We start from the raw sequence: 13,415 nt of genomic DNA on the forward strand, positions 1-13,415 counted from the left end.
AAGGCACAATAGGTGGATTGACAGGCCTAGCTAAATTGGCATTCTGGAAATTTGGGGCTTGAGGGAATTGGATATTTGGATTATAAGAAAATTGGGCATTTTGCTTTTGAGGGGCACCAAAGTGATTTTGTGTGGAATAATTGCTTAATCCATTTTGGTTTTGCCCTTGAGACCATGAAAAATTAGGATGATTCTTCCACCCAGGATTGTACGTGTTACTGTACGGGTTTGGAAACATCGCACTGACATTTTCATGTTGGCCTCCAGAATAGCTAGGGCATTCCTCAATTACATGTGTAGGAGACTGACACCATGCACACATAGCAATAGATTTGTCAATAAAATGTGTTTGACTTGGTGGTGCAGCTTTAACTACCAAAGTCTCTAACTTTTTCAAAATGTTATCTATTTGTACTTCCTTATGAACTTGGCTATCAACAAAATATCCCCTACTAGTCCTTTCAGACTCTTGGGTTGACTCCCATTCTCTAGTTCTATCTGCTAGGTCTAAAAGAAAATTCCAAGCTTCGGAATCATCAGTGAATGATATAAATCCTGTGGGGCACATTGATTCCAAAAGTTGCTTTGTTTGGTAATCGATACCCTCATAAATTATTTGGCATAAATGCCATAATTCTATACCATGGTGAGGGCATTCTTGGAGAAGGCTTTGAAACCTCTCCATTACCTTAGCAAAGGACTCATTGGGTTTCTGACGAAATTGAAGAATATCATTTCTTATTTTGTTCGTCTTAGAGAAAGGAAAGAATTTCTTCAAGAATAGAACAGTAAATTGTTCCCATGTGATAATGCTATCCCTAGGTAAGCTATAAAGCCACTTTTTGGCTTGGTCCTTTAATGCAAAGGTAATAAACCGTAGTCTTACGGCATCATCAGTAAGTTGTTGTACCTTCATAAGGACACAAACCTCCTCAAACTCCCTAAGGAACAAATATGCATCTTGATCAGGTAGCCCATGAAATTGGGGTAACATAGATAGATAATGAGAATTGAGCTCAAAATTATTCCCCCTCACTTCAGGTAAACGTATACAGGAAGGTTGTGCAGATCAAGTAGGATAAAATCTATCCCTAAGACTCTTAGGTGGAGGTGGTGGAGGTGGTGGAGGTAGACCTTCCATGGTCAAGGTAGACACTCGGACAATTCTATTTGTAGAATCACAAGTCCAGACATACATGCACTAACCACTTAATGCAATTAATGGCTCTTATGAAAGAATGAGATTTTTTTTTAAATAAATAAATAAATAAAGTACTAAAGAATAAAAGAAAAGAAAATAACAAAAACGAAGGGAAAGTAATGAATTTCCCACCACAAAGATTGAAACAATGATTCCAAAGCTGTAAGGTTGCCGTATAGCTGAGCGCTTATAGGTTTGACAGCAAAGGAATCCGTATAGTCTTCAAGGCCACCTACAATCGAATCCTGGGGATTCTGCAGTAGAGTGGGGACTACTATACGTTTTTGTTTCTACTCAAGCTAAGAGTAATATCTTTGAATTTTATTTTTTTATTTTTAAATCACTTCGATTTACCTAAGAATTAGAAAAACAAAGTGGACTAATACCTCCCCGGCAACGGCGCCAAAAACTTGTTTGTGAATTTTAGAAGTAACCGCAAGCGCACGGTATCGTGTAGCTAACGGGTCGATCTCAAGGAGATATGCCACTTATAATTCAACTTCTTAATAGTAATGCGAGAGTGGGATGATTCAATTTTTGTTAACTAATTAACTAAACTAAACGATCCTAATCTATACGTCTAATGCAATCGAATTGAAACGAAAAATAAATTAAACACAATCAATGCATAAATAAAAGACAGAAAAAAAAAATGCGAACAATAAAAATAAAAAGGAAAAAAAAAAGTAAAACTAGTTAGTATGTTAAAGCAGTCAGTAAAATTTAGTTCATAGCTAAAATGCAGATGCAACACCACCCGTCACCAGAAGCAGAGGCACGACTGTAGGCTTGCTCCGATTATGTGGTCCGAGATTATGAATGAATAGGCAGAAAATAAATAACAGAAATTAAATAACAAAGCAATAAACAAAGCAATAAAAGGAAAAGGAAACCTTAACCAAAGAGAGGCACGACTGTAGGCATCTCTGATCAAGGATCCAGGGGAAGGGAGAACAATAAATAATGCTGAAAGTAAATCCTAAATTAAGAATATGGAGGGATAGATAGAAGCGGGAATGGAGGGAGGAGTGGAGATTAATAAAGAAGGTTACTTACTTGCGAATTGAACAAATGATTCGAATCTCAACCAACCCTAACAACCAGATCTAGATCTAGAATGATCTAAATCTGCAATTGCTAGACCCAGAGAAAAACGAATCTAAAAAAATTGAAACTTGAACTTGAAGCTTGAACTTGAATTGCATTACATAAAAAGATTAAACCTAAACATTGAATTTAGAAATTTAAATCTCACTAATACAAGCAAAGAAAACTAGAGAAAACCTTAATAAACTAAAGAGAGAAGAAAGAATGCTTCTACTAAGCTCTAAGACACATTTCCCTTTGATGGAATATGATCTCCTTTTATAGAGTTTAGATGAGATATGAAGCACGGCTGAATTTGAATAAAACTCAGGGTTTCTATCTGACTCAACCAATTAGGGTTTTGACGTAGTAATCGCGCCGACTTAGAGAGATCAGATGCATAATTCCACCATTGGATTTGAGGTTTAAGTAGTCGTAAAGCTCTCTTCCAAAATTCAGCACGATCGGACATCGGATGACCATTCGATGAAGGGTTTGATCGAAACTAGACAGAGGCATTCAAAAACGGGATTTTTCCTCTTTTTCTTTCTGAATATAATTCTTTTTCCTCTTTTTCTTTCTTTAGTTAAATCCAAGATAGGAAATAAGATATTGAGGTATGCAAGGACTATTTTCCATTTGGACTCTCTCAATAATATCTCTATAGATTTGATTTAAAATCTCAACCGTAGATCAGATTTGCCTTCTTTATCTCTTCAATATTTCAGAGTTGGCCCATAATCACACATCTCTAGCCCATCATGCTCCAGATCAGGCCCATTTTCGCATTTGAGAATTTGAATGAACTTCTTGACATGTAAAATAGCATGATTCAAGCCCAAAACTCCAAATATTTGCTTAAATCTTGAAAAGTCCTAAAATCTGCAAAAACAACATAAAACCCAAGGTAACTCCACTCTAAGTGTATAAAATGCATGCTTTATGCCCTAAGATTTCACACATAAATGTGCTCATCAATGGCCCATAGTTGGCTTCTTCCTTTACTCCGGGTCAGAGTTAGGGTTAGGATAGGGCTGGATTTCACAGATCTACTCATTGATGCAACTGCAGGTCACAAGATGTTGAGTTTTATGGATGCCTACTCGGGGTATAATCAAATTTTGGTTTTAGCTTATTTTATCATTGAGAGTGTCTCCACCCATGGATCGAGGATGTGAAATCCCGCCTAATCCTAACCTTGCTACTGTGCCAAATCCATACCTACCATATGCATTATTCGATTTATTCTCTGTTGTATGAGTTGCCTAGTTTCATTGGGTGGAAGTTTATCTCGAAGCTGATCTTTTTCCCCTTCTATTTCTTCCCTTTGATGAGCGGGTGATCATAAGTCATTTCCATGACTGATCCTTCTAGCCCTGCTGTTCTAAAGAGGATCTCCATACACCCTATAACCTTGTGAACTCTTCACATGATGATTTCGAAGAAAAATCAAGTGTGATCTTCATGATTTGTTACTCCTTCTAATTGTTCCAAGAATTTAAACTTTTCATCTCATGTTCCTTAATCAAAGGTTAGTAATCTCTCTTGTGTTGTATTGATTTACTCTTACTATGTTTTATTCTTTATGATTGAGACTTAGAAGAAGATGCCGCATTCTTGCAACCATCTCTTCTACAATCTCCTGTCATTCTTATGGTTTTATGATCTTCATATTGATCTTCGCCATGATCCTTGTGAAGTCTTCATGAAACCATGATCATAGTTTTGATTTGATTTCAAAGCATGTTAGATTTATTCCTTGTTTCTTATAAAAGACTTATAGTTATTTCTTTTCCGAATATTTTGGGAGAAGAAAGGTCAAGATAAAAGCAATGTCCTCCATCTCTTAGAAGCCTAGTAGTCTCCCAATTTCGAGGACGAAATTATTTTAAGGGGGGGAGAATGTAACATCCAGCCCAAATCTAGCCCGGACACCCTATTTATTTTGGGATAAAGAAAGACTTGTTCAATGTTAGACCTTAAAAGTTGGACGCTAATTTCAATATTATTATCTTAGAAAATCTTAGGAAGCCATGTCAGACCTTTCCCTTAGAGTAGACCTGTAATATCTGGCCTTATCCTAACCTTGACCCGGCCCTGGACCTGTTATGTTTATAGGTCCGAAGACCCAAAGTGGGGGAAAAGATGCTTGTGGACCCTTTTGATTGATGATTTGGTGTCGGAACCCAAGCCCTTGGACATTGACGATGATGCCCCTCACTTGAGAGCATTGTTAGTGTTAGTTTTGAATCTGCGCACCGAAGAGGGGTGAATTAGTTGAAATACCAAATGAACTCCTGTGCTCAATCCAATTATATTTCCTGAAACTAGACTTCTAGATGGACTTGTAGGAGAAAACCCCACTCCATTTGACCCCATATAGCCCTCCAAATCCCTGTCCGAAGTTGCTGAACTATGTCTGGCAAATCCTGCTTGCGCATCAAAGAAGGTGAGCTTAATTGGTGGATCTAATGAACTTCCATGCTTGATACAAAGGTATTTATGGAAACTAGACTTCTTGATTGACTTGTAGGAGAAAACCTCAGTCAATTTGACCTTGTATAGCCCTCCGAATCCCTGTTCGAAGTTGCTGAACTATTTCTGGATTTTCTGCTGAAACCTGTTACCTGTTTTGGTCGATCCTTTTGGTCGATGCCATCAACCAAAACCATCGACCAAAGTTGCCCAGAATCATGAAAAAGATGCTTTTTGGATATTCCTTCATCTATTTAAGTTAAACCTCGAACCTAGAACGATATTTTACTCATTTCAACACCTGAGAACTTGGGAAGGCTCCTCTTAGGCTCTTCTTTGGCTTGGGTGATGATCTTCTACAATAATCATTGTCTCTTTCCTCCAACTATCATCTTCCAAGGTATGATTCCTTCTCTTGCTCTCTATCCTACTCACTTCCCTTCTTCTTTTACTGATGAGACCATGGCCAAGGTGCTGCAACCTTGCAAACACCTTGCCATGAACGTCTCTTCCCATTTTTACTTGCTTTTCCTTCATTCTTGCTATGCCTCACTTGCATCTTGATCCTTACATATACATTACCATGATTCCTTGCTTAACAACTTGATTTCTTATACTAAACTGAGATGTGGAGTATGATTAGTCTAATCTTTGGCTTGCAAATGATTGTAATCATGTTCCTAACCTATTCCCCAACTAATTCTCTAGCTTCCCTTTCAATTACATCAATTTCTCATGAATGCTAGGATTCTTGTCTTTAGAACATAAGACCTCAATTTGGGGGTTTTCATTTGGACCATTGGATTTTGATAATACTTGCTAGGTAGTGTTCTTACATTGTTATTAATCATCCCTCCAAGTTTCGGATCAATCCGAGCCCCGGTAGACCCATTTCGGACCAAAATCCCCAAAATCCATTATTCTGTCCCGAAGGAAATTTTGGTCGATCCTTTTGGTCGATACCATCGACCAAGACCATCGACCAAACTTGTTGCTGACAGCAACCTTGGCCAGTTTTGATCCAATTGACATCCGATCTTCCCGACTTCCTCTCTAACTTATTATTGATGTTTGTTTAGGGTCTTAACAATTCTTTTGGACTATTTCTTGGTATTCTCAATTCATCATCAATTCAACCTAAGGTAAGGATGGTCATCTCCATAAACATATAGATCATCAACTTATGGTTTATGTTCTTATTTATGAATAGAATCTCTTGATTTCTTTTAATCGTTATAAGACTGTGATATATGTGTTAGAACAGTAGTATTGAAATCTTTATACTCCTGTCATGTTACATTACTATTCTTGTTTACTTATGTCTATGATGATTCATTTCAATATCATGATTTAACTTGTATTATGAAGATGTATTGGATGCATGAGAAGTGATGAATTTGAATATGTGATTGCCTACGTATAACTTGGGATTGGGGAGTGTCCTATTGACGCTTCTGTCCTTGGGCACCGGAGGGAATAGTATGGGATGTTCTCCGAATGTGCCTATCGACTCTTTCCCGGGTTATTGGATGACATACATAGGATTGTCTAGTTGTTTGGCTAGGATGTCCCTGTCGTATCAGACCCGAATCGGAAGGGCATTGAGACCGAACGACCCGTGGTAGCAGTGGGGATTTGTGGGCACTCAAGACCGGTAACCAACCCGTGAGAGGTCATAAATCTCATTGTGGGAGCCATTTATTGGGAGGGTTGCAAATGGATAGACTTGGGCTCACGGGCGCTCAAGACCGGTAACCAATCCGTGAGAGGACGTGAGAGCTTCTCGTTTACTATTTGTGGATGACCAATAGGGTTGATGAATCCGTAATCCGGGATTATGCTGACTCTAGTGTGAAGGATACCGGAAAGGATCGTCGGGGGGGAGGAATGGACATATCTGGATCTGAGATGATATGACTGAGTAGATGACTTGCACTGGGCTAGGCTTTATTGTGACATGCGCCAATACTTATACCAAATGGTGATGTGAGAGAGCGGTGACCGATCCCCTTACCATGGTTTTTGAGATGACTTTACCGATATTCCCCTGGCATTCCCAAGATATGGAATGGGAGAGTGACAAACGACCCAAAGAAGTATGGTGCTATGACTTAAAGCATGTCTACCTTAGAGACCAGCATTCATAGAGTTAGAACCATAGTTGCATCATGTGTTCCATATCATATTGCATTATATTATGGCTTGTATCATATGGTTTATATTTTAGAACCATAGTTGCATCATGTGTTCCATATTATATTGCATTATATTATGGCTTGTATCATATGGTTTATATTTTATGGAATGACTACCTTGCTGAGTTCTTTGAACTCACTCCTTTTTGCAACATATTTTGTTAGACTTTTCTACAGGTGCTACCACTGTTGACTGTGGCAGTCAACCCTCTGGAGGCCGAGTTGAAGACTTGTATCATACTGGTGGCGATGAACCAGTTGATAAAGACGAGTAGACCGAGATCGGGACTTGTTTGTAGCAGTTCAGTTTTATATTTGTGTGTTAGGGATGGGATGTCGCCTCATTCCCTTTTTAACCTTTTATTTGAATTGTCGAGACTATAGCTTAGTTGTTTCACTTGTTATTTGGTGAATTGGTTGTAACCTTTACTTTTAGTCATTTCATTTTCCGCTAATATTATAGGATGGGTTTCCTCCCTCCTTTTCACACTTGATTGTTTATACTAATGAAATCCTTTCCGCATTCTGATGTTATTTGTGAATCCTTCTGAGGTACTTTCTCGACTTTTATTATTAAATTATTTGAATACAAGGAATTGTTCTTGCTTTTGATTATATTATTGTGCTAAGTGACTATGATCGTTCCTAAACTTGATCGGCGGGACTGTAATTCACTCCCCGGGTAATCCAGATAGGGTATCCCCTTGGTGGATTTAGGGCGGGATGTGACAGAGGAAATCCTAGTGAAATTCCTAGTAGATGGATTCTCTATGTTGACGGCTTGAGTCACTTTCAGGGATTAGGAGCAAGACTAATTCTTCAGAGCCTAGCTGGTTTTATTGTCCAAAGTGCACTTCCTTTTGAATTCCACGCTTCTAATACCGACGCAGAATATGAGGCTTTGATTGCAGGACTCTATTTACCCAAATCATTATGCATGTAAAACATTGAAGTCAAAAGTGACTCTAAATTGGTGGTTAGCCATGTCCCAACAGCCTATGAAGAAAAGATGACCGTATGATCAGTTATTTGAGGGAGGTACTCGAATGTAAAGCATAGTTCACACAATTCCAAATACTGAGCATACGGAGGAAGCAAAACACCATGGCAGATTCCCTAGTAAAATTGGCCTCAGTAAAATTCACTTCTCTCCCGCAAGCAGTGTACATCGAAGAATTGAGCTCGCCACTTATTTAGAACCCAGAGATAATGGAAATTGATAGTGAGCCATCTTGGATAGATCCAATAATGGAAAAAGCTGAGACATTAAAGAGAAGATCAGTGAAACTTGTTCTAAAAAATGGATTACTCTACAAAATAACAATTATTGGTCCACTGCTGAAGTGTTTGGGATCATCAGACGCTCAATATGCATTGGCAGAAGTCCAGGAAGGAATTTGTGGAAGTCATATGGGAGGGAGAGCTTTGGCTTATAAGATCTTAAAACAAGGATTTTATTAGCCATGAATGCAGTATGATGCAATGGATTATGTAAAGAAATGTCATTAGTGTCAAATCCACGCTCCAATACAGAAGCAACCTACTGATCAATTAACCTCTATTCTCAGCTCAATACCTTTTTCTATGTGGGGTATGGATATCCTTGGTCCATTTCTCATAGCTTCAGGAGGAAGAAAGTTTATCATGGCAGTGATCGATTATTTTATCAAGTGGGTAGAAGCTGAGGTTTTAGCGACCATAACTACTAGTCAAACAAAGAAATTCTTCCAAAACAAGGTGATATTCAAGTTTGGTCTACCTAAAATCCTACTCAAAGATCATGGTAAGTAGTTTGATAATGAAAGATTTAAAGAATTCTGCGCGCATTACCACATAGAGTACAAAAATTCTTCTGTCGCCTATGCACAATGTAACTAGTAGATTGAAATAACAAACAAAACTCTTCTTCAAGGAAATAAGAGACAGCTGGATGAGGAAAATGCTCGATGGGTAGAAGAATTGCCATATCTACTTTGAGCATATAGACCTACTGCTTGAAGTCCTACAGGAGAGACACCTTTTCAATTAACGTACGGATCTGAAGCTTTGGCCCCAATAGAGGTAGTAGCTGGATTAGAAAGATCAGAAGAATTCGATCCAGTAATGAATGAAGAGGGCCTACGAGAAAATATGGAATTCATTGATGAAATCAGAAAAAATGCATTATACCAAAATATAGAATATCAACGGAGGACAGCAGTCTACTACAATGCAAAGGTCATGCCTAAATCTTTTAGAGTAGGAGATTTGTCAAGTTTAGATCCCAAAAATTGTGGAAAGTTGTTAGCAAACATGGAAGGCCAGTATGTGGTGGTCAAGATTGTCAGCACAAATACTTATTGGCTCAAAGACTTGCACGACCACCGATTAAGGCGACCTTGGAATGTTGTTCAATTGAAAAAATATTATCAATGATGTATGTGGAAGTCTTTTTTAGAAATTTATAACAATCTTGTATTCAAAATCATTGTCATGCATAATGAAATTTAAGACAAAGGCTTCTTATGAGCCAATTTTTTTCTAAAGGCTTCTTATTAGCCAAATTTTTTCTAAAGGCTTCTTGTCAGCCATGAAGGCTTCTTATCAACCAAAATTTTTCTAAAGGCTTCTCATCAGCCACGAAGACTTCTTATCAGCCAATTTCTTTTAAGGCTTCTTGTCAACCACAAAGGTTTCTTATCAACCAATTTCTTCTAAAAGCTTCTTGTTAGCCACGAAGGCTTCTTATCAGCCAATTTTTTTTCTAAAGGCTTCTCGTCAGCCACAAAGGCTTCTTATCAGCCAATTTTTTTCTAAAGGCTTCTCATCAGCCACAAAGGCTTCTCGTCAGCCACGAAGGCTTATTGTTAATCAATTCTTTCTAAAGGTTTCTCATAAGCCAAGAAGGCTTTCTTATCAGCCAATTTTTTCTAAAGGCTTCTCATCAGCCACAAATGCTTCTTATTAAGCCTATTCTTTTTAAAGGCTTCTCATCAGCCACGAAAGCTTCTTATTAGCCAATTTTTTCTAAAGGCTTCTCATCAGCCACGAATGCTTCTTATTAAGCCAATTCTTTTTAAAGGCTTTTTATTAGCCACAAAAGCTTCTTATCAGACAATTTTTTCTAAAGGCTGCTCATTGGCTAATATTTGTTTTCTAAAGGCTTCTCATTAGCCACGAATGCTTCCTATCAGCCATATGCCATTAAGACTTTTTAATAGGTCACTCAGACTTCCACAAGTCACAAAGACTTCAAGGCAGCCACCTAAACTACATTTCTAATTGGCCAATAATCTTTAGCAAAAATTATGTTCGGCTATCTTGCTTGAATTGTCAATAGAAGGCAGTACATTCATAAGGACAATGGCACAATTGCTTCCAAAGGAAATCAATAAACATAAATATTCTCACTTGTAATTTTTTTTTTTTTTTTTTAGAAAAGGAAGAGGTAGTGTTATACTACTATATCTGCAGAATTTTAGTAAAAATAATAAAAAATTAAAAAAATAAAAATAAAAATAAAAAAAGAAAGAAAGAAGAAGATTCCAATGTATTCAGGGTAGCAACAAGCTGGATTTTGATTTTTCTTTCCTTTTTTTTTTTAATTTTTTTAAGGGAATTCAAAAGAAAATTTTATAGCTGGACATCATCATTCTCTTCGTCTTCAACAAGATCTTCTTCAACATATTGGACTGATCACAAAGGCTCTGGCTAATCGTAGAGCAAAAGAATAGTGAATACGTAATTGGGAAACGATTCAGATACCTGATAGGTTGTACGTTCTTGGTTTATATAAATTTTACCTCTGATCTTCGTCCGTCGAATGAATTCTTGATCTCCTTCGGTGGTTGTCCGATCTTAGGGTTTTTCCCTAGATACTCGAGGATGCAACTAGTTACATAGTCTTAGCATGATTCCTTCACCGCTTTACTAATAGAGGCATTTTACAAGTCAGCTTCATCTACCGCGAAGTTCGGGAAGCCATACTAGATTGGTAACTGGAATACGGCGCCCTCATGATTGATTCATTAGGTTTTGGTAGGTCCCAGCCATGGTCTGACCGGGATGTGGACAGTGAAGCCGGTCCGATGGGTTTGGTACAATTTTCTATGTATCATGCAGGAACATGATAGGGAAGGACGAGCAGGATTTCATATCAACACTATGCTTTCCAAGAAATCGTTCACATCATATCAAAGCTGCAACACAAACCATGAGATACTAAGAGCCTTTATAGTCATTACAACCGTCAGAGAATCCATTATTATCTAAAGTTTTCTCATACCTAAGTTCATGGGCAGCAGTCAGCCCTTTTATAAACCCAAAAAAACTCAGCTTGCATACTCGTTTTAACACTCAAGTACCAATAAAATAAGAATATTAACTTAGCCTCAGAATCACGAATCAGCTCACCCACTCTTGCATACCTTTGATTGCCTAGAGCTGATCTATCAATATTCAACTTAAACCAGCCCTCTTATGGTATTCTCCGTATCACTTTTCTTGGTTCGCTCTTTGCTTTATTTGCACGAAGCCAGGCATTGAACTGCCTGTGTATTAGCAACACGTGGACTCTACCTTAGATGACGCCTCTTGCAACTCCCTCAAAACCGCCTTAAACACGCAGTCTAAAGCAAAAGAATGAAAAACAAAAGAACACGTATGCCGTTTTGTCTTGTTCCAAAGGCCAAGAAAAGATAATCTGTCTTATACCGCCCATCCACGCCACCAATCCTTCTCCCAAACCCCACGTCTTTTTAAATCAACAACACGATATGAGATTATTAATTAATCATTTCCACGTCTTGATTCAAGCTCATGAATCAAGATTTTCAACTCAATTGCAGTAAACAAAGAGAAACACTACTTCAATTGCTAGAAAAAACAAAGAGATACACCTACTCTAATTGCTAACCTTTTCTAAAAATGACTAGACTTTTATGTCTAAAATGCCCTTAAGCGTATCTAAATTAAATAATACTCGTAGATCATAACACATGTTTAATTAACTCAGTTATATATACAAACCACAAATGACCCCCTTCCCCAAAAAAAACAAAAAAAAACAAAAATTCAAACCCTAGTTGATGAACGCCTCCTTATCTGAGGAAGCTTGAAACTCCACCATGCATCCTTGGCACCTTCTCAGGTACCTGTTTCATGTTTCTTGATGATTTGCAAGTAATATGTTGAATTTGAACCTTCTTTCTAGTCAGCTTGGAGAAGGAGAACAAGTAGTTTGGACCATCAGACGTGAAGTCGTGGTTGTAGGTGTTAGGATTATCATAATATAATATGTGAGTTTGGATTAATTACTAGAATTAATAATTGATGGGGTCTCAACACATCGGATCGATGCACTGTAATTGGATTTGAGATGGACTAAACCGGTATATTGTGGAAGTAGACTAGAGTTTGGAATTGCTATTATAAATAAGGGATAATTACTATTGACCACTTGTACTTTGATTTTATTACTATTGTATCCCCTGTATTTTTCAAAATTACTGATCCAACCTTCAACTTTGTCTATAATTACTATTGCCCCTACCGTTAAATTCTGTTAGTTTACTGATGATGTGGCATCTTTATATTTTCTCAAAAATCCCAAAATACCCTTATACTTATCTCTTTACTTATTTATCCTTTTGTCAAGTTACAGTAGTACCCTTAATTAACTGTGAACAAAAAAATAATTATAATCTACTTTATTCTTAAAAAAAAAAAAACCACCAAATAAAGAAAGAATGATTGAATAAAACTCAAATAGAAACCGAAGAGGAAGGAAAATTGAATTCAACTCAAATTGGAAACTAAATATCACCTAAAATATTATCAAAATAAATGAATTTTAGTGAAGGTGGGGAACCAAATTGGATTTGGATTTTGCCAATTTCTTTAATTCAAAACAAATGAAGGTTAGTGAAGGCGGGAAACCAAATTGGATTTGGATTTTGCCAATTTATTTAATTCAAAATAAATGAAGTTTAGTGAAGGTGGGAAACCAAATCGGATTTGGATTTTGCCCATTTCATTAATTCAAAATAAATGAAGTTTAGGATAAAATTTACATTTAATTTGGTTTTTATAAGTGAGGTAGCATCGTCTTTTGATTTCTTAATTTTAATGAAGGGCAAATTAGAAATTACATATTCAAACTTGACGGCTACTTAACACCGTTATAAGAAGGGGGCAATAGTAATTTCGTAAAGAACATGGTTTTATTAGTAATAAAATCAAATTACAGGGAGACAACAGTAATTATCCCTATAAATAACTATGATAAGGTCTCTCCAATCACTTAAATTTTTTTGTTCTCTTCTCTCTCAACAAGAAAAATGTACAGTAGGAAAGACGAGGAGATTGGACAAGGCTTTGAGTACGTTTTGGCATTTAATATTTGGTTTAATCTTCTTTAGAATACATCTGGTGTAAGATATGTACAATTCTTTTAGGGTCTGTTTGGTTTCATGAATCCA

At 37.1% G+C, this 13,415-nt stretch overlaps 1 non-coding gene across 1 annotated transcript; it reads left to right on the forward strand.

The window, feature by feature from the left end:
- Positions 1-638: 638 nt before the first annotated feature.
- On the forward strand, positions 639-745 carry LOC149005258 (small nucleolar RNA R71). The gene has a single exon (XR_016170020.1). It is a non-coding gene; the product is annotated as a small nucleolar RNA R71 (small nucleolar RNA).
- The last annotated feature ends 12,670 nt before the right edge of the window (positions 746-13,415 follow it).

Source organism: Hakea prostrata, chromosome 9, assembly GCF_041222555.1.
Source record: "Hakea prostrata isolate BN-2017 chromosome 9, UWA_Hpros_2, whole genome shotgun sequence".
In the NCBI taxonomy this organism is placed as follows: Eukaryota; Viridiplantae; Streptophyta; class Magnoliopsida; order Proteales; family Proteaceae; genus Hakea; species Hakea prostrata.